At 50.8% G+C, this 21,659-nt stretch overlaps 1 pseudogene; it reads left to right on the forward strand.

Annotated features, from left to right (window-relative positions):
• The first annotated feature begins 3,513 nt into the window (after positions 1–3,513).
• On the forward strand, positions 3,514–11,829 carry LOC101584754 (annotated as a pseudogene).
• Positions 11,830–21,659: the final 9,830 nt, after the last annotated feature.

Consider the following 21,659-nt stretch of genomic DNA (forward strand, 5'->3'; position numbering starts at 1 on the left):
TGCAATGTAGAGAAACTGAGGCAAAAGGCAGATCCCAAGGCCAAGACTAGTACTGTGTGATGACTTCTGCCCAAGTGATTATGAAAAGTTTTTGACATGAAAAGATATTGTTGACCCTGCTTCTGGTACTCTTTATGCTTGATGGCTGAGTCTGTACTGAATTAGCTCTTTGGTAATTTCTTTTTCACATGTTTTCCATTTTCAAGAGTGGCTTTGGCTGTAGGACCTACACATGGCTCATTGCTGGATGAAACCCAGGTGTCTGGGACACTGTAGGCCCAGGTTCAGTTCCCCAAGGTTACACGTATCTGGGAGAGGAGATCAGACAAAGATTCTTTGTCTATATGGGCTAAAAACACGTGAACTAATGTCAATAAGCCACATAGCACATAGTGGCCTCGTGGACAGACATGGGGAGAACCTGGAGACATTCCTGCTGAAGTGATGGCCTTCATGCTGGGGCCCACCAGCCACAGTCCCTTGGTGGGACTTATTGCCCACCAGATCCCTCTTGTCTGAATTTGGCATTCCTAAATTGGCCTATCTTTGTTCAGGGACATGTCCTGGATCCAGGAGTGCACTCCCAACATAGGACAGTGCTCCCTTCCAGGGTTTGTTCAATACAGCTTAACTCAGAAGAGGAGCTTGGGTCACTTCATCAGTAAGAGAAGCTCTTGAAGCCCTGACTTAGAAGTAAGTTGGGGGTCAGGGACATAGCACCTGCCTGGCAAGTGCAAGGTCCCTCGTTCAATCTTTCAGTGAAGGAGGAGGAGGAGGAGGAGGAGGAGGAGAATTGGATGCGGGAGCCTGGAGCCAAGGGGGAGAAAGTCCAAACCATCCAGAGATGAGGGCTTAGCCAAGGGCAGAGACAGTTTTTGTGGCATGAAGTGGAGGTGGCTTCTCCTCTAGGACTCTGCTCCCATGGTAAAATGATCACCCACGAAACCCTAAGGAAACACAAACCACTTCCAAAGCAGGAAGGAATTCTAAACTGGTTGTAAAGCAAGGACGGGAGCTCAGTCTCATTAAAGTGAATTTGCCATCCACCTTCTACCAGGCAAGTTGGAAAGCTGTCTTTAGAACTTATCACAGAGAGGGCAGCTGGCTGCACAGCTTTCCAGGGAACCCCAAGAGCTTGGGATTCAGAGCCAACTAAGCCTTCTTGTTCCACATGCCCCACAAGAGCAGACAAAAGGGTTGATGCGCTTGCCTAAGGCAGGACTTCCCAGCACGTATCAAACGCTGCCCTAGCCCTTTCTCACCTGTACCTGGAAAGGGCTGACATTGACAAAGAGGAATCGGTACTGCTTTGCTGACAAGCTGGCAGGTGGGGATGTGTTCATCACACGGCTGGGAGCTCAGGCTTGCGCTCTCATTTATTACCTCGGTGCTTACCCAGAAGCAAGCCTGTGTTTGGGCACACACAGCAGGCCCGCATGCCTTGCATCTTGCTTTGGCTGTGATGTTTCTAAGGAGTCGTCCTCTTGAGGCCTTTCTGAGGCTGTGTGCCCCTTGCATTCTGTCTTTCCCTCCCACCATCGTGGCCACCATGGCCCTTTCTCTGGCCTGGAAAGTGTCTGTGGCCAGGTGCTTCTGAGAGAGCTCGAAAGGTCTGCTGTGTGTGCACTGCACCATGCACCTCCCCCACCCCAAAGCATCCCTGTTTCTACCACCCTGGCACTCCTGAGAGTGTAGCTACAGGAGTGTCTCCATTGCTGTGCCTGTCCCCGGACAGGCTTTGGGACACCGAGGCTGCTTTCCCAGGGGCGTGGGCAGTGGCCATTCTGCATGAGAGGTTCTGACAGAAGACACAGAACCTCCTGCCTGGGTCTGTTTCCACTGCCATAACCAAGTACCATACAAGGACAGAATATAAAGATCAGAAGAGGACTGCTCACGATCCCAGAAGCTGAGCAGTTCAAGGTCAAGGCGCCAGCAGATTAGCTGTTTGGTGAGGATCCATCTTTCTAATTGAAGAATGGACTTTCTACCTGTGTCCTGTCATGGAGGGGCTGTTTGGGTCTTCAGGGTCCTTCTTATGGGACAACTAATTCTGCTTTTGAGGACTCTGCCCTCGATTTTCACATCTACTAACTAAATGGAACATTGAGTGACATTGTAACATTTCCACCCACACACATAACTGGCCGTGCTTGCCATGTCACTGGATTGTAGCCTGCACATGGCCAGTGGGCGCAGGCTCTGAGTGGCCTTCTTGGTGGGGGTGATGTTCTTGGAATGGACTGCACAAGCAGTCAGTTTTAGGCTAGGCAGGGCTCTCCCTGTCCTCTTCTCTTCTTTTCCTTGGGATGGTAAGATGTGGACAAGGCCTGGGTCACCAGGGATGAGGCCAGAGACTCTCAGCCAAAATAGACATTACTCAGCCCTGTGTGGCCTCCTCCACCAGGAAGCCTTCTGTCTTGGCCTGCCCTGCTGCCCTGGCTCTTTGCCCAACCTTCGGGTGGCCACCACTGAGGTCTGTGCCCAGACACCATGCCCCAGTGGCTCCCCAGCCCCAGGACATCTTCCCCTGCCTCCTCTACAGTGTTCTTGTCCCCTAGACCAGCACACAGCACTGTGCCTTGGTCTGTCATGCCTGAAAGTGGCTCCTTCCACTTCCAGCCATCTTTCTCTCTCCTACTCTAGGGCTGAAAAACCAGCCCAGCAGAGCCCACTATCACCACCTCATCCTGCCTGTGTACCCAGCCCAATGCCCTGCTTGTTGAAACCCTTTCTCCCTCACACATGATAATCTACATGAACACCCACAAAAACAGCCGGCATCCAGCTGCCAGGCTGAGATCCAGCCTATCACCCCTTGCACACCCCAAGGAAACCCTGACCCCAAGTAACCCAGGGCCCTTGGAGGGAAGTGTTTACTGGTCATTGAGCTACAGCACACACTGTTCAACTCTCAGCGCAACCACGTAAGGACGTGGCTCTCTGCGCACATGTGAACAAAGGGGCCTTTTGCATCACACGCCTTTTCCCTTTCAGCTGCGGGCCAACGTCTCTCTCGCTGCGCACTGATTCCCCACTCACTCTCCCTCTCTCCCGTCCAGAGACTACTAACCTCGCACAGCAAGTGGTGACAGCCCAGGGCTCCTCGCTTGACAAATCCCTGGGGATGCACCTTCCACTGAGGACACGAGGCTCTGCTCAGAAAACTGCTCCATAGATCACAGGGCCAGTCGGGGTGGCCCCTTCCGGAAGGTGAAGGGACCCGAGGCCCAGGCTTTCCTGCGTCCTCTATCCACTCTCCCCACTCTTCCTGCCCTGTCCCCTGTCGGCTTTATCTCCATCTCTCCCGCACGCACCCTGTTGTGACCAGGGAGAAATGGAGCTTATCTTCGCCAGGGTTCACTCGACCCACCATCGGCATTTTAAGCAGAACTGCAGCCAGCAGGGTCCTCTAATGCCTGCCCCTGCGTCAGGTAGCTGGTGGCAAGAAGGTAAGAAGTCTGAGAAGCACTGCAGGCCTTCCATCAGTGCAGAGTCCAGCCCCTGGCCACGATGGCAGAAGACAACCTGCGCCTCCGCCAGGGGCCCCGGGAGCACCAGGAGGCGGCGTGCAAGCCTCCCCGCTGACATTCGCCCCTGCCAGGTGGGGGAGGCCCAGCCCCCAGGCGGGTTGCATGGGGCCTAATCTTGTGCAGCATGGGATGGAGAAAAGGAAAGAAGAAAGAGTTTCACCAAAAAATGCAAAATGACAGGTACAAAAGTAGGTATGAATGTGTATGTTTACTTAGAAGGACAACAGGTAGCAAGATAATGACAAATGAACACCCCAAGAAATGCCACAAGCATCACAGAAGCTGGAAAAATAGCACCCACTGAGCCAATCATCGATTACCCGCTTGTCATGCTTCGGTACTACTTTCTCTTCTGTGTCTCCCGGCTGCACCACTAACTGCACTCTGAGGTGACAAGCAAAGAGCATTTTCTGTGGGTAAGTCTCAAAGATCATTCCGTCTTTCCTCCTGACATGGCTAACAAAAAGTTCACTTATTGACTGCTCAGAAAACCTTTTCTTTTTAGTTTTGCAAATTGTTATTCATAATGACACATAAATGTTTAGTAGTGTTTTATTTTTTATTTCATTTATTTGTGTATTTATTTATTGTGGTACCAGGGATTGAACTCAGGACCTTGTGCTTCCCAGGCAAGCACTTATTCCACTGAGCCATCTCCCCAGCCCTAGTATTGTTTTAAATTTGGGGAGTATCAACTTCTTTTGTGTAGGACCTGTGAGGCTACAGAGAACTCCAGCCCCTCCGGTGCAAACACCTGATCTTAAATACTCTTTGTTGTTGTGTTGTTGCTTTCTAGTACTGTGGATTGAACTCAGGGCCCCCAGACCTTTTTATTTTTATTCAGAGACAGGGTCTCATTAAGTCACTGCACTACTCAGGTTAGGTTTGCAATCCCCCTGCCTCAGCCTCCTAGACTGCCTAGATTATCAGAGTCTGCCATGCCTAGCTTAGAGTTTAGCAAATAACAACACACATTAATCATTTTTCTCCAAGTCCTCACTAGTGGCAGATGCTAGGTTAATTCTGTTGTCTCCACTCATCATATTTTGTAGAGAAGCGTAATATATTTGGTTTGATTCAATATTTTTGTAACATTATCTAAAACACATAACCTGTCACAGACAAGTACGAGTCATTTGTCCTACTGCCAAAGGCCTGCGTCCCTAGGCACAATGGCTCTTACTTATTCTCAGTCCTGCAATTCTTACAAATTTTAGAAAATACACAGTGGCTGCGCGCTCTGCGCTGTTGGGAGCTTGGTGGGGGAGGGGAAACTCACCTACCGGAGCGCTCCACGAGCCGTTGGCGCCACAGGACGCATCCCCGCTGGGCAGCACAGAACACTCTCGCTCCACGCCACCTCCCCCCACCCACATCGTCACGAGCCACCAACAGGGGCAGCAGCAACACCCTTGGGTGACATCCCCAAACCAAGGTGGCAGGACTCATTCCCCCTTCGCTCCGGATGGAAGAGAACTGAGCAGCGTGAATCCAGCCGCAGAACCCAACCTGCATGAGTTCCGGACACAGCTGCCTGTCACCGGGTCACCAAGAGCCTCACAGCCACTTTGCTGGCGTTCACAGGAGCGACGCATGGAAGAGGGGAAACCAGGCTGGAAGGACAGCTTTGCGCTTGTGCTGTGAGTGGTCCAAACATGGAGCAGAAAGGGGGAGCTGCAGGAGCCCACCTGGGCCCAGCGGGTCGGCTCCTAGCAGGAGGGTCTGGAGGCTGCCCTGCCTTAGCTTTAAGCTTAGGGTGATGGAGGTGGCTGACCTGCTTAGGGCCCCAGCAGCCACTTTCTAGATCCCCAGCCACCTGCACTGACAGGGTCCTGCAGCCCCTGCAGGAGAGCTACTCATGCCTGGAGCATTTCCGCTTTCCCATTGGCTCTTTCCAAGAGTCATGGGGTGGGCACTGCGAGCCCCACTTTATTTCCACCTATCCCTCCTGGGCTGGAGGTGCTGCACCCAGGTACCTCCTCTTGGCTCCCCTCTGCCAGGACCTGGCCGAGCTCTTGGCTCTGACCGAAGGAGAACCCTGTTTTGCGTTGTCACTTGAGGTGGTTGTTGTCCATCTTTGTTTCAGTCCATCTCTGGCCAAGTGACTGGAACAGCACAAGAGTCAGGACTTTCCTAGCAATTGGATGGACACTTGATTGAAAGCAGCAGGGACATGGGGACAGCTGGGGTGGCTGGGACATCTGCACAGGGGTGTCTGCCTTTGAGCTGAAGTGGATCCAATGACAGCCTGGTCGCTGTCTGCATCTCCTCATCTCTCAGCTCTTGTCTTCCAGCTTCCTTCCTTCTCCGTGAGGAAAAGGCGAGGTGACCATTCTGACTTGCACCACCACACCTTGCCACTCCCACTGCGTCCTGTCAAATCCCACAGGGGGACACTGACTACCTCTGCCCCGGTCCGTTCCCTTTCCTTGGACTAATCACTACAGATACTCAGGGGGAAGCAGGACTGTGAGGCCAGGGTCACACGCCCTACTCCCGCCTCCAGAAAACCAGGCAAGCAGCCCTCACTCTTTGGACTCCTACCTGGGTCAGGTAGTCCTTGCATGGGCAAGGAGCCTCCAGAATGAGCCACATTCCTCGCCCGAGGTAGAAATGAGTGCTCTTGATAAATAAACCTTCCTCCCTGCCTCTTCAATCCAGTTTCTCTTCCATCGATGTGAAAGTCACTCGAAGCTAGCCTCCCACCCAGCATCTTTGCTACTTCCTGGCGCCCATTGTAGCTGAGTTTTCCGAGAAACACAACCCGAGACTTGGAGACTCATGTGCAGAACAGGGAGGAAAGGAAGCAGAATTGGGCAGGGGAGCGCAAACAGCTAGAGCGATCTCATGGAGCCTTGGCGCTTGGATGGCCCTTCAGCGCCTTCCCCATCGCGGCCAGGGAGGCTGAGACATCACACCCTCCCCTGACCTCCACTGGATGAGGCTGCCCAAGGAGCACCCTGGTGGCAGGCGCAGGTCCTGGAGAGGACTCAGCTGTGTACCATTGGCAGCCGGCACTCACAGCAGCTGGGAAGGTAAATTGCCAGGTCCTGAAGGGGACAGTGAGTGGCGCCACATGGCACCCACTTCAGGGGATTTCCACGCAGTGCAAACAAGACGGGGGAACCCCCAGAGCTGCACACTGAGGGCCAGGCAAGGGGCAGAGGCAGATGTGTCCGTGTGCGTGTTGCCACTTGCCTGTCCTTCATCTCAATTCTCTGTTTTAACCTGTTCTTTTCGGCATCATGCTCTGCTCCGTTCTTTCAAAATTCATGATGCAAATCCAAGTTCTGATGCGTCTCACAGAATCACTATAAACATGATTTACAGCTACAAATCAGGGTCACTCTGCAGTTGCTGCCGGTCATGGGCTGGAAACCCTGCCTGCTTAAATAAGAGCCAACCCTCTCTGGGAATCCCGCAGATCCTGGGTTCGCTCAGGCAGGCCTTGGGGAAGCACTGTGTGGGACACTGACCTTCCAGCGGTCTGTCTAGCAGGTCCGGCAGAGCTAGCAGGCCTGAGGCCTGACTTAGCGTCCTTGGCTTAGGTCATGGGCTGCTGGCCCTCAGAACTCACCTCCTTTACCTCTTTTTTTTCTCAGTTTCCTCATCTTTATTTATTTTGTTTTCCATAATTTTATTGAGACACAAATAGCAATGAGACAGTTTCAAATCAAATTGGTAGGACAGTTTCAATAATTAACACATTGCATACTCTCTTTCAAGTGGTTATTTGCTGTACAAGATACGGACATGATATCCTATTTACAAACACTATTAGAACAAATCCCTCTATTCATTAAGAGAATGTAACTATATATCTATCCTAACCATTTTGAATACACAGATACAAAATGGGTGTCTCCTGGTTTTTTGCCTCTGGGGGCACTAGATGCCCTCTTCCTGCATGTAAGGGGCCTTCAAAGCCGTTCTCTTGCAGGGAATCCTGGGACGTGCTGGGAATCTGGGCCTGCATGGGCACGTGGGCTGGGCTGTCCTCCAAGGGGCCCATCCGGTTACTGGCCAATCTCGCACTGCCTCTGTACCCAGTCTTGGTCTTCTTACTAACATTTCTGGTTAATTGCGTGGCCTCCTGCTGGAGCTGAGCTGCACCCAGACGTAAAGCAGAGCTCACCACGGGCATCGCTAGGGTGAGGCCAGTTGGCAGCTGAATGCTGCTGGCCTGAATGTGTTTTAAAACAGTTGAGCCAACATTTAATCTGGAGGTTTCACCTCAGGGTCGAGTCTGGATTTCTCCTTCTAAAAAAGAAGCAGCAGCAGGTAGCAGATCCAGCAACAGAACTAGGCATTTCTACATGTGTTTGGCCGAGCCGAGTAGCAGCTGCCTCCTGCATACTGCTGTCCCCATGCTTGCTGGATCACTGTAACTGTTCCTTCACCTGGTTTAGCTCCACATCCATCCATCCATCCATCCATCCATCCAGGAAATACTGACTCGCAGAGCCACTTATTTGCAGGAAAGAGGACCCCAGAGCCTGGTGCAGCCCAGGGCGAGGGGAAAAGACCACCAGACCCAGGGTTCTGATGATGTCATGCTTCCCACTGCAGGAAAACCAGGCTTCTCTCCTCTCTTGATTTCCCAGAGCAAATGACACTGGGTCTGTAGAATATGTGACGATTTTGACAGAAATGGCCCAGGGTGACCCGAAGCTCTCCTCTCACTCAGCTGCGGCCAAGGAGGAGGCTCAGGAAGGCAGGAAACCAAGAGCACATTTCTCTCTTCGGGAAACTCCACAGTGGACGAGGCATTAACTGTGGCTGGCGGTGGGGCGTAGACGAATCGGTTTTCTCAGTAAAATGCCACACCACGGCCCCGTGTACACTGGGTCCTTCCAATGTTAAAAGCAGGATTCCTCCCTCAGCGTCTTACCAATTTTAAAACGCCCGAAGCTTTCAGCCAGATCCCTAACTTAAGTCTGCATGCCAACCAGTTCTGTTTGCTTGTTAAAATATAGGCTTAAACCGAAGAAGCATTCCACGGTGTCTGGGGGATGTCTTCCTCGCGGCGTGGGCTGGAGGGGCCATGCAGCCCCGGACTCCGTCCTGCTGAGGACCTGCTCGGCCAGGACGGGTCCCGCCTCTGCTCCCCACCCCCACCCGCCCGCCCGCTCCTCGGGCACACCACTTCCTGTAACATACACATTTCTTAATTTAATGGGCTCATTACTCTGGTACAGCTTTTCCATAGCCAGAATAGGCCGGAACGGTGATGAATGGCTTATCAGAACAGGAGCTCAAGGGGAGGACTCCGTAGATTGAAGCGGTTCCCTAATCAGGAAATCCAGGGGGCAGTGGGGGGGGAGGGCAGGGGGAGGACATCCGCATCGCCAGAGAATTTCCTCCCCTGGGTTCCCTGACCCAGAAACATTAAAAAATCTAATGCAGCTTTATTCGCCATCCTCCTTTAAGCCTTAAATGTCTGTCTTTTGGGCATGGGCTGTAATAGACTAGGGCTTTAGGACCAGTTTCTCTGAGAAGCAGCCGGTGTTCGAGAAGGGCCCTTGACACCGTTCTGACTTAATGCTAGACACATCTGCAGCTACTTGGACAAAATTGACAGTGTCTGGAGTGCAGAGCAATCGCCTAGTGCAGCATTAGGGAGCATTTACTCTTGAGCCGAGCTGCCAGACAGCAAATCTTGACCTTTAGGAGTTCAGAGATTAGATTTCGTTGCTGCAGGCGTTGAAGATATTGTTAGGAATTTGTTGCTATTCAAAGCAGATTTCAGGGGTTACCTATGGGTTTAATTCATCGCATCAATCATTTTTTGGAAGGTTCTTTTAAAGCCAAGATAGCTTCAAATAAAAACTAGGATTACTTTTACATTGATTGTCAGCAGTTGGTGAGAAGTAAAGGGGGAACACCCTTGAGACGCTGTTACAGTTTTTTATTTGTTCCTTGCTTGGCTGAGGTCTGCAGAACAGAGGTGGAAACAAAGGTGTGCTTCTCCACCGACCTTTCGAAGCAATTGCTGCAGGAATGGGCTGGAAATGAGAATAAGGATTTGAAAACAGAGAGAGAGAAAGAGAGAGAGACAGAGAGAGAGAAAGAGAGAGAGAGAGAGAGAGAGAGAGAGAGAGAGAGAGAGAGAGAGAATAAGGATTTGCTTACTCTCCCCTGTAGATTTCTCCAGCGTTTAACACATTCAGCACGCAGATCTGCAGGTTATCTCGAAGTGCTTCGTTTAAAAATAAAGACCTGTTTAAGCCAAGAGGGGTTAAACGGGGCTTACTTCCTTGAGCCGGTCTGTACAGATGCACGGCCTCTCCCTCCCTCTGTGAGTGGGAGTGTCCTGTGTATGCACTACAGAGTGTGTGTGTGTGGGGGGGGTCAGCTCCTCTCATCTGGAGGTCACTTTCCCAGCTCCCTCGGCCTTCTGAATCCAGGGTTATATGAAGCATATCTCTCGGGGTCTCTGGGCAGGAAACTCACACAGTGATGAGGTGCCGGGCTCCTTGGAGCAGACTTGCACTCTGATCCTTGTTGGCTTTTATTTAGCATTCAGCTCCTAGTAAGCTCTTTGACTTTGTTCTCCCGTCCACAGTGGATTAAACCCCAGGAAAGCTTGTCTCCACTGGGCCTCTTTTCCTCTCCAAATTTGCTTTCACTGCAGCCTGGAGGTGACAAGGAGCGCTTGTCAGCACAGGTACCACAGAGCCTGGGAAGGATGGGGACCAAACTAAACCAGACAGAGGTGCTTCCCTAGCTGGGGACACATGGGCATGTAGAATGGTGGGGATGAACTCCTTGAGTGGTTTCATACAGGTCAGTGTGTTCAGCCCACCAGGGTCATATGTAATTATTGTTTAATATATTTTAGGAAGAGATCATCTAACATTGTCCACATTTAAAAATTGAATTTCTGGAAAGCAGCCCCATTATCAGAAGAAAGCCTAGTTTAGGAACAGGTTGTAGCTTAACGTTGCTGGATTTGTGAGCTCCTCTCAGGGCAGATTCGTGGGAGGACTTTGCCCTTGATGCCCCCAACAATACATCTTCTTGGTCCTTTGCAAGGCTTGGGGGTGGGGCTGGGGGCAAGTGCAACGACCCAGGTTCCATCCCTGATACCGCATGCCATGCTGGCCCAGTAACCCAGGGCATGCCATCTGGCCTTGAAACCAGGCGTGGCGGCACATGCCTGCAATCCCAGTGCTGGGGAGGCTGAGACAGGAGGCTCACTACAAGTGGGAACTGTGTAGTGAGACCCTGCATGGGGGAGAGAGGGAAAGAGGGAAAGAGGGGGAGAGGGAGGGAGAGAGGGAGGGAGAGAGGGAGAGAGGGAGAGAGGGAGAGAGAGAGAACGTCAGTGGTAAATTAAAAGGAACCCAGTTCTTTTCTCCATCCGAGTGGCAGCTACAATTCCCAAGTCTGTCTCTATCCATTGTGGAGGAGTTCCTCGGTGTCCAGCGTAACACTCCATGCGGTATGCATCACTGCCTAGCAGGCGGAGAGAGAGACCAAGGCTCCCAAACTTAAGCAGTTTGTCTGAGGTCACACAGCCGCTAAGGTGCGTAGCTGGGTCAGACTCAGCACCTGCAGGCCACGCTGTGGCTCCCAGGGCTGCAAAGGGTGGCAGAAGAGATGTTTCGTCCTTGGTCCCTTGGCCTTGTCCCGCACCTGACTTCTATGGTGCTCTGTAGGTTCCATCAGTATGAAGAGCCACTGTGAACTCATAATTTGCCAAGTTACAAATGCACGTGCACACACAGCCATGTGCACTGCGAAGCATGGCTACTAAGCACCTCTGTTCTGGAAATGTACCCACATGCACATCCTAAACTATGACTCAGAGAGGCGTGCAGTTTGTGGTGTCTGGGAGCAACTCTTCCGGCATGGTCACGGTGAGGGTGTCACGTGAGACAACAAGGACAGCATTGATGGTGACAACTTTGATGACGTCGAGGAGGACAAAGGACTAGATGATTTGGAAAATGCTGAGGAGAAAGGACAGGAGAATGTGGAGATCCTCCCTTCTGGGGAATGACGCAGGCCCACCAGAAGTGAACCACCGCCCCATATATGACCAAGTACGAGCGAGCCCGCCCGCACGCTGGGGACCCGAGCGCAGCAGATTGCGATGTGCAGCCCAGTGAAGGTGGAGCTGGAGAGCGAGGCGGATCCGCTGCTCATGGCCATGAAGGAGCTCAAGGCCTGGAAGATCCCCATCGTCATCCGCTGCTCCTTGCCTGAAGGGAGCTATGAAGACTGGGGGTGGGCAGGCTCATCATCGCCGACTGCCTGGGGGTGCCTCTGGCTCACCTTCACCTGCGTCTAGCCTCACTTATGTGTGTACATAATAAACTGTTTAACCCCCCAAAAAAATAAAATAAAATACAACCAAGCACTTCTACCAGGGCTTCCAAACCATCCTGGTATACAGTGGTTCGTGTCACTGGCCAGCACGGTGGATCCTAAGAGAGCCACTGGCTTCCCAGCAGACTCTGAGATGGGGCGGAGATAGCCTGGTTTCACGGCCACAAACGCTGCTTGTTTACAGGAAATACCATGCGTAGGTGGTAAAGAGTGAAAAAACTGAAAGAAGGTTGGGCCAAGCTCTGTGCTCTTAGCCCGAGAAGGTGAGGAGGAGTGGGCTGTCTCAGAGTTGCTTGAATTTATTTTGAAAATCTCTTTATTACATAGGTAATTCGTCTTTATTACAGAAAATTGGGGGACAAAACAGCAACTGGCAAAAAGAAGCAACAGTTCTACTGACCAGAGGTAACACAAACAGTTATATCAGGGAATATCCCTCCCTGCAAAAAGAGAATATTGTTTATAAAAAGATCATAAGAAATATTGTTTCATTTATTGGGAAATGAGTGCAATGTTGGGATCATTTTTCTGTGTCATTAAATACTCCACTGTGTCACTTTCTGAGACTGCGGGGCAACTTTTCGGAAGACAGTCCTTGCTTACAGGTATGTAGCTTAATCATTTGCCTAATGGACTTTTGTGAAAGGTCTCAAAGTCAAAACAAGATGAATAAAGGTTTAGAGGTTTGGTTTTCTGTTTCGTTTTGGTTTGCTTTTTGTACTGGGGACTGAACCTTGCACCTTCACATAGAACTACATCTCCAGCTTTTTTAATTTTAAATTTTGACGCAGGGTTTGTTAAGTTGCTTGGGCTGGGCTTGAACTTTCCATCTCCTGCCTTGCGTCTCAGAGGGCTGGGGTTAAGAGGAGTGTAATAGGGGGATTTATGTATTTATTTTTGTCTTTTTGAGACAAGGTCTCACTATGCAGGTCAGGCTGGCCTTGAGCTCACTTAGTAGCCCACACTGGTCTCGAACTCACAATGATTCTCCTGCCTCGGCCTCCTGAGTGTAGGGGAAGGAAGTGGGGTAGTTCTGCAGCCAGGAGGTCCCGCCAGTAAGGAATAGAGTATGTGTGGGATGCCTAGGGCATGGCAGGAACCTCATTAATGTTGGGGGTATTAACCTCACGTGGATACGCTGCTCATCTTAGAGCTCTCAGCTGAGTCTGAGAAGCGGAGCGCGCCCGTGTGTGTGCGCGAGTGTGCGTGTGTGTGTGCACGCGCGCGCGTGCATGCGTGCGCGTAGGCAGCATGGTGCTAAGCTACACAAAGCCCGAAGGAAAGCACGGACCACCTGGATGCCGCCGGGTCTGTGGCGGGCGTGCGGCAGGGTGCGCTTCTCTGCGGGGCAGGCCGCGCGCCGGCTGGCGAGGCCTCCTGGCCCTCAAGTCCCGCCGGCGCCGGAGCCCCAACGGTTTCCGCGCGCTTTGGATTCTGGTCCATCCTGGTCCCGTCCGCAAGCGCCCCCGTGTGGCAACCTGGGGTCGGCCTCGCCTCGTGCCTGGGCGAGCCAGGGCCCCGGAAGGTACCGAGGGCCCCGGCGGCGAGCGCGCGCCCTCCGGCTCTGGCTCCGGAGCAAGGCGCAGCGCGGAGCCGCCTGCTCGTCTCTGGGACCGAGCGAGCGGGCCACCCCACTCCTCCCCAGCAGGAGGGCCGGGTCCCTCCAGCTACCCACATCCTGGAAGAGGGCCTCGGGCCAGCATCTTCGTGTGACACGGTGGGGTGGGGGGGACAAAGCGCAGGGGGCTGGCCGCGTGCAGCAGGCATGGACTTCTGAGACTAAGTCTGAGATAAAAAACTGAACAACGAAAAACCTTGGTGACGGGTCAGGTCTAGAATCTTCGTGGGGTCACCCTATGCATTTGCGCTATCATTTAAGGGTACAGGGTCACCCTTTATGCCCCACTAATGGCGCTTTCCTCTTCGCCCGACCCTGGACGGTCCTTCCCAGCTGAAGCCCCTGCTCTGCCCCGCCCTTCGGGGTCCCGCGTGGATCGGCCCAAGCGTGGCCGAGCAAGCAGTCCCAGTCCACCCTCGAGCTTGGTCTCGGCCCTCAGCGTCTCCCTTGGGAAGCCTGGTGCTGTCCCCAGGGCAGTGACTCCAGAAAAGGAAGGGAAGCTGGCGGTCACGGTCACCGCGGCGTCTGCTTCGGGAACTACAAAGTCGCGATGAGCGCGACGACGCGTGCACCGCAGCTCCGCGTCGCCAGCCGCAAGGCCGGAAGGCGGGCAAACCCAGATTTGCCAGCCGCTCCCGACAGGCACACTGGGTGGCGAAACCAGACCCGAGCCGACGTGAGTCTATTTATAGGCTCGTGCTCACGCTACATAGGAATATTCATACAGTTCCTTAAAGAAATATTAATATGTTTAATTATGAGATGTTGCTGTAGACAGTGTTATGTAATTTATGGAAAATGCCCCGTGCTACCTTTATAAATTTAAAAATTCCTGAATTCTTAAACAGATGGGTCTCATGAATTTCATTCAAGGGATTGTGAATCTATACTCTGGGTGTTTGTTTGTTTTTGGTTTTTGTTAGTCTGTCTTGGGATTTCATCTTTAACTTTCATAAAGACAATTTTTAAAAAGTTTTCTCCCCTTTCTTCCTCCCTCACTCCCTCCTTCCCTTCCTCTTTCTTTTTTTCTTCCTTCCTTCCTTTCTCCAAAGATTAAAACCAGGGCTTTCACACTGAGCTACATCTCCAGCCCTTTTTGTCTTGGTTCTGACCCAGGGGCTCACTAAATTGCCTGGGCTAGGTTTGACCATACAGTTCTCCTACCTCGGCCCCTCTGAGTTCTGGGATTATGCATGTGCGCCACCATGCCTGGCTCTTTAATTGTCTTGTAAGTCCAGAGCAGACGTTTCCTAAGATTTCTTTTTGCTTCTGAACCGCATAAATCTTCTCCCACAACACTCAAAATTAGTCTTTGCCTCCCATAGACTGGGCTTAACATGTTGGGTATTTTTGTAGCTTAGAAAGAAAGTTGCTGTGTAGCTTTTATCTTTAAAAAAAAAAAAAAAAAAAAAAAAAAAAAAAAAAACTTCATTGAAGCGTAACACACTCATAAAATTCACTTGCTTTGTGTGTACAATGCAGAAAGCTTTGTTAAATTCACAGAACTGTTTGGCAACATGAATTTGGGCAACGGTAGGACATTTCTCTCAGTCAAGGGCAAGACTGTGTCTGTTCGCCCCAGCTGCTCCAACCGCCAACGGCCACCAGTCTGTCCACTGTCCATCCCAGGAGCCACGCTAGCCCCTGCAACAGCACGCACCATCCTCCTGGACAAACTGAGGCATGCGTGCTGCATGGGCCTGGATTTGATCCTGGTCCTCTTGGCTCCAGGCTCATCATCTTTCCGGGGGGGGGGGTGAGAAGGTCAAGAGCAGCCTCTCTCCAGACAGGACCGGAACTAAAGTCACCCGGGCTGGACTCTGGAGAGAGCAGCGACCCCAGAGTGTCGTGCACTTGGCGACCTTTAGGCTCCTGCCACTTCTGAGCTCCTGGGATTCCACAAATCCGTAAAATGCCTCCAGCTAAGCCAGGGACCTACTTTAATGACTAGAAAAGAATGACGCATCATGAACAGACTAATTGCGTATAAAGGGCCGCTCCTCAAGTGCACGGTGCGCTCCCTCAAGCGCTGTAAGCGCCCCCCAGAGATGCTGTGTGCAGCCACCATTTGCATCATCAATGAAGAGGCCTTCGCGAAGCAAGGGGGAGCAGCCGCCCAGGGGCCCTGCGTCCAAGCGCCCGCATCCCAACATAGTGAGGTCCACATCAGTGAAACCTGTGGGTAGATTTAGGATCTCACTCTTTAAATTGGAAGGTGGTGCTTCTGGTGTGCTTGTTCCCATACACAGGCGTCCCTGATACACAAGGAGAGCCGGCCATGCCCATACCACGATTAGGAAATAGCGCGTGCCCTGTTATCGTTTTTATTGGCAACGCATGCCTTCCTCTCTGTCCCTGCTCGCGGCAGCCCGGACCTGCCCTCAGCCCTTCCTTCTGTTCCCGCAGTGTCTGCTTCCCCCACCATCCCCATGTTTTGGGATCATACGTTCATTCTCCGCCCTCTGCCTGAGCTAAACACAGACCTAGAAAGACACCTACCACCCATCTCTTGGGCCTTGGTAGGACAGGGGATCATTACCGTCCAAATAGAGATGCAAAGCTCAGGCTTTCAGGACGTTCTAGAGTAGAAGACAAGCTGATACCAACATTGCACTGCCCAGGTAAAAGTTTTATAACTCATGGCTATTTGTAAAAAAAATTTTATGATATTGTTATGATCAACATGAATAGATTTTTTTATTGACAAAGAGCAGTTCCCTCTGTTTCTATCACTTCATCGTCGAGATGGTCCTATGAAGATGGTAGAGGTGCCTATTGTTAATAATTAGCATTATCAGTCTCAGGAGTATTATAAATGGTGAATAAAGGACTGGACATATATAATGCATTTATTTGGGAGCTTGTGGCTTACAGCCTACATACAGCATATTACGTGTTGTGGTATTTTAAACCTGCATCCTCACTCTCAGAGATGTGAAAACTGAGGTATCAATACATTAGGGCGTTCGCCAAAGGTTCATCCAGCCAATAGAAGTGAGGGGTAGGTGGAGATAGCGTATCAATCTTCACTGCAACACGGGCTTAGTTTATTTATTTATTTATGGTACCGGGGATCAAACTCAGGACCTTGTGCTCACCAGGCGGGCGCTTAAGCCTCTGAGCTGTCTCTCCCCACAACACAGCGCAAACAGCGTGGCCTTGTCCAAGGTCACAGAGGCGATAAACCTCAGAAGCGGGGCTGAACCTAAGCCCTCCTTCTGAGTTCCCTGATGGTGGTGGCAGTGGTGCTGCTGCTACTTTCCTCTTTCCCTTCCTCCTCCCCTCTTCCTCTTTTCCTCCTCCCCTTCCCCTTCCTCTTTCTCCTCCTCTTCCTCCTTCTCCTTTTCTCTTTGCTACAGCAACTTGAAAAACAGGCTTCTCAGTGGATGCACCTGGAGACCATACTGCTAAGTAAAATAAGTGAGACACACAACGTGAATACCACATTGTTTCTCTGTGTGAAAAGCTGAAAGTGTAAATAAGGACCCCAATGTATAGTAGGTACAGTGAAAATAGATATGGTGTATAATGGATAGAAAGAAAACCTTCAAGTGGGGAGAACTGGCGGAGGAGGAAAGAAGGGAAAGGTTAGAAATAAAAATGGAAACAAAGTTTTGTAAATGGAGAAAAGAGGAGGCGTTGAAGGGAGGCCAGGGAGATGGGGGAAAAGAGAATCCATTATGTCCTGTCCTGGTGCAAATCCTGTTTGATGAATTCTCTATGATGAATAATCATTCACATATCTAAAATAGACCAATAAAACCTAATTGGAGAAAAAACATGGTTGGCCTATTGCCTTTAAAAAATAAATAAAAAGCATCTCTGAGTCAAGGCCCTAAATCCAAGGCTTAGACCTGCTAATGAGTCTCCCAGACCGTGGGGCGCTTCGTCTCTTCTGTGAACCAGCAAAGAGACCCGGCTTCCCCAGGACGAATGGCGGCTGCGAAGTTGCTTTTAGACTCAGGAATGTATAGACCTGAGCTATTGTGCTAGGAATATTTTTCTCCTTGAGTGGATTTGTTGAGAACATTTTTAAAAATGTCTCTTTGGAAAATTAACAACAAACTAAACCTATAGGATTTCTTGCAAGTTCTTTCCTAGCTCTCATCAGCTTTGGTCCGTTCCGCTTGTCCACGTCACACCACGAGATCTCCCTGCATTTGCACACATTTGTAAGCAAAAGAGCACATCCCAGTGCTTCTGTCTACGCATATTTTCACACGAGAGCATTCATCTTCTGACAGTATAATGGTTTGGCGAGGACGCTGAGCTACCTGGAGCCAGGGGCACTAGATTGTACTTTACTTTCAGCTTCCTTGGTTGTAAGCAAGGCTTTTACTGATAGAATGTGGCTGGGGCTCCTCTGTGACTGCGTAAGGACCGTGAGTCACGAGGGGGCTATAAAGGAGTGTAAAGGAAAGAGGCCCAAGAAGAATGGCGGCAGGAAGTGTGGTGAACTTCCGAGAAAGGCGCTTCCACCAGAGACGCTTGGGCTGCGTCGCTCCTCGGCGCTGGGACTGGGTTTCCTAGAAAACATTTGCTCAGTCCTCACAGTGTGTTTCTTAATTTCTCATTGTGCCTCTTACCTATTTCTTTAAGCGGGGGTCTTAGAATTCATAGACATTTTAAATATGGAACGAGTGATTGCTGTCGTAGTTACTTTCTCATGCCTGGACAAAATACCAGCCAACCACAGGCTGAAAGAGGAAAGGTTTAGTTTAGCTCACAGTTTGTAGGGTTTCCACCTGTAGTTGGCTGGTTCCACGCCAGGGCAGCCTGACAAGGAGCATCACAAGCCTACGAGTTGGTGCCACCCACACCAAGGAGGGCTAATCCACTCAGTCACACCCAGAACTGTGCTAATCCAATCAACAGAACAATCCGGTTGCCATCACCCTTAATCCAGTATCTCACACCCATGACCCAGTCACCCCTAAAAGTCTCACCTAGGAGCACAGGGGGAGCTTGGGGGATATCCAGATACAGCCATAACCATAGCCTTCCATCCAGTAATACTGTTAAAAAGGACAAGCGTTCCGAATAGGTTGGGCATTTCTTCCCTGACTGTGGTCGCAGAGAGTCATTGTGTGCCCTCCTCCCACCAAGGCTGGCCTGAGTCCTTCCAAAGACAACTCCACCCCCCTGAAGCCTGATCACACAAGCCAGGAGATTTAGGGGGCCGGGCCAAATGCAAGCCCACGGATGTTTTATTAGGCTCACAAGATAGAAAAAAGATTTTTTAAATAGTTACCAATCCTAAAACAAAGTGGATGAATTCATGTTTAAAAAAATCCTTATTTCTGCCATCTTCTGAAAAATCAAAAGCACGGAACACTGGCCCTGAAATTGCCCACAATGACAGGAGCTCTGGTCCTACTGTTCTATCCTGTTAGAAGGGGCATCCACGCTCCAGGTGGCCCAGGTCCCACCTCTTCTAGATGTTGTGAGAGAAACTTGGCCCTTGCAGGCAGCTGGGATTGCACCCCAGAAGGGTGTCCACTGGCTGTCCCCACGGATGAGTAAAAACAATCTCCGTTTCTCAGTATTTATTCTAAGAACACACAGTGGTGTGCTGGCCTTTGGGAAGACAGGGCGTGGGGCAGCCCACCCCAAGCATGTGCTTCTTTGATCCTCTCTGTGGCGGGGTGTCTGTGTGTACTTTAGCCCCAACCCTCCCCCAGCCAGGACTAGAAAGGCAGAGCCTGGGCTTAGAGGTGGACTGTGCTCCACAGCTCTGGGCAGCAAACTGCAGCCCTCCCAGTCCAGGCGTCCTTCTCCGGAAAATGAGGATGCTGCGAGGGTAACATGGACACAGCTGTGCCTGCGCAGACCTGGCCTGCCTCACACCCGAGGCCCCCTCCCTGCTTCTGTGCCCCCCACAAGCCAGTGAGCAGAGGGGGTGTTAGGTTAGCTTGCTGTCTGAGAATGGGTCCACATGAATACAGACAGCCCCTCTGCGGCACCTAGACATTCTGGAAGGTTCTTCAAGGTTGTGATTTCTCTCAGAAGGACTGACTCTCCTCCTGTGTCCTAGCGGAGGTTGGGCTGCAACTCCTGACCCAAAAGGCAGCCATGGAGACGGAGGACTCGAGACCAGGCTTCAGAACGGAGCCCAGGGCTTGCTGCCAAGTGCGAATGCGGGATGAGACATACAATAGGAGTGAGAGGGCTGAAAGTGTTGCACATGAATTTACATTCAATAAAAACCCTCCCAGCTATAATTATCACATTTTTGCTAATATTGAGATTCTAGATGTCAGATTTAATATTTGAGTAAACTAATTAAAGAATGTTTTTTTCTTAACCTTGACAAATAATCTTTCTTATTGAAAGTTTCAAATGTGCATTTAAAAAAAAAAAACCAATGCTTTCTAGGGTGCACTGGCCTCTACAACCAACTGAGCAGCACTCCACTCGTGCCGCTCCCGGCCTTCTGCCTCCCCCATCCTCAGCCCTGTGCGGTGTTCTTTTGTTAGGGGCACAATTTCAGACAGCGTTAATACATCTTTTTTATGCACTTGCCAAATCGTTCTAGGTGGAATTGCCTCTGAAGGTTTCTTCGTAGCTGTGGCACATTCAGACTCGGATAGTTGTGCTCAGTAGAGACACTGTCACATTATAGCGGGGAAAATGCTTCATCGTGCACTACAGAGCGCGGTGGAATCTGCGCTAAGGAGCTCGGGGATCAAGACGGAGGAGGAAGATTAATTTTTATGCATCGAGTCATTATGGAGTGGGAAGGAGACATTAAAATTGCCAGAGAGGAGATTTTCTCATCTAATATCGACACAGAGCGTGCGTTGGGAGGATTGTGGGCTCTGTTCTTAGAGTTGTTTTTACCTTTAAAGTGCTCAGATCTAGGTCATAAGCTTGTTTACACATATTTCAGGTTTTAAAAGAGGCTTACAAAAAGATGTCATTTCCTAGGATTTAGGTGCCTCGGAAAATATTTTTATTGTTGCTGTTCCACATACTCAAAAAGATGCACAGTCACCTTTCAGACTGTTCTGAAAAGACAGAAAAAAAGAAAGGCACAATGGGAGCGCTCTTTGCCCTGCTACCCTAATTCAGCTGCCTCGCAGCATAGTTCCCTCCATCTCCCCAGCACACCTGCGAACACGTGCACGCTGGTTACAGCGATTCTTTTGTTCGCCAAATGCTGTGCTAGCTGAGGCTCCTGCGCCCTTACCTAGGCTGTGCCCGGCGTTACGCCTCTCTGTTGCCAAGCGCTTGGAACCTTCGCTCTTTCTCCTAGACACAGAATGTGTGCGCATGCACACAGTGCATGTTCTTGCACACCTAGGTTTTGCCATCTTTTGTAGGAGAAATTCCCCAGAGCGAAATTTCTATATCAACAATTATGAATAATTTTACTATTGCAATGCAAATGGCCAAATTGCTTTCTAAAAACAAAAGCAGTGTTTCCTTAAAGCATGTATGAACGCCTTTTTTCACCACATAGATATCATTTTAGTTAATTTGATAAATGTACCTGTGGGCCTTTTAAACAAAGATTATTGTTTTCATGATTTGCCTTTGATTTTTTGATAAATCACAAAGTACCATATATGGCAGTAGCTAGTATCATTACCAATAACTACTCTCAGTAACACATTCTGACATTTAAGGACCGGACATTAGGATGGCAGAGTGTGTGAGAGTAGTTGGGTGGCAGAGTGAGGCCACCAGTCAGGCTTCAGGGCCCCAAGCTGGGCACCAGGCGTACCAGCTTGGAGACTGCAGACCAAGGTCCTCTACTGTGCCATGGCTGGGTTTGGAGCTGCCGACTTTTCACCGCTGGTGGCTGTCTTGTGTGTCGTAGGGTATTTAGCAGTGTCCTTGGCTGCTACCCCGCCCTCCGTACCAGTGGCACAGGTCCCAGTGCCTGCCAACAGTGCCAAGGGGAGCACATCCCGCTCCTCCAGGAAAACGGCTGAGGCGAGCCGCTGAAGCTCTCGGCGCTGGCTCTGGGTGTGGGGACAGCATAACAGTGCTCACCGCGCGACACAGTTGGATCCACTCTGAGGATCGGCCCCTGGCTGCACGGGGAGGAGGCGCTCTGTCAGCACCGGCTGGCGCTGATACCAAGCTCCCGGCGGCTGCCCTCAGACACCCCGCTTGCTGGTCACTGTGCTACAAAACTGGTTTGTACACATTCGAAATGTGCAGGAAAG

The sequence above is a fragment of the Octodon degus genome, unplaced genomic scaffold (genome assembly GCF_000260255.1).
Source record: "Octodon degus isolate 3935 unplaced genomic scaffold, OctDeg1.0 scaffold00026, whole genome shotgun sequence".
Classification (NCBI taxonomy): domain Eukaryota; kingdom Metazoa; phylum Chordata; class Mammalia; order Rodentia; family Octodontidae; genus Octodon; species Octodon degus.